The sequence below is a fragment of the Frankliniella occidentalis genome, unplaced genomic scaffold (genome assembly GCF_000697945.3).
Source record: "Frankliniella occidentalis isolate FOCC.00 unplaced genomic scaffold, Focc_3.1 Scaffold16, whole genome shotgun sequence".
In the NCBI taxonomy this organism is placed as follows: domain Eukaryota; kingdom Metazoa; phylum Arthropoda; class Insecta; order Thysanoptera; family Thripidae; genus Frankliniella; species Frankliniella occidentalis.
The window spans coordinates 1,229,923-1,230,329 of NW_026267146.1; positions in this window are offsets into that span (position 1 = coordinate 1,229,923).

A 407-nucleotide genomic window follows, 5' to 3' on the forward strand; every position below is an offset into this window, starting at 1 on the left:
GGCGGCGGTGCCGTGCACGTCACATGTGACGGGTCGTGGCCGTCCCTATCCCCCGGCACACACGTGGCCGCCCGGGCCACGTGACGGGACGTGACGGGGCGCTTGCGCAGCGCGCTGCTATGGTCCACCTGCCGGCCGCCTCGCATCCACTCCCAATTGCAGTGCCCTCGCTAATGTGCGAGTGCCCCGAGGGGGCCCTGGGGCACGTGTGGTGCGGGGGAGCAGCTCCAGCCGAGGGGAGGAGGGCCCCGGGCCGCCACCCGCTACCTCGCCCAATTAGAGCCTCTCGTTAACACGCCCCCCGCACACACGTGACCGTGGCCGGCGGTACTGCTGGGCTGGGCCCCTGGGACCCAGCGCCCTCGTGGGGCAGCGTGGTCGTGGGTTCGACAAAAGGGAGGTGTGAT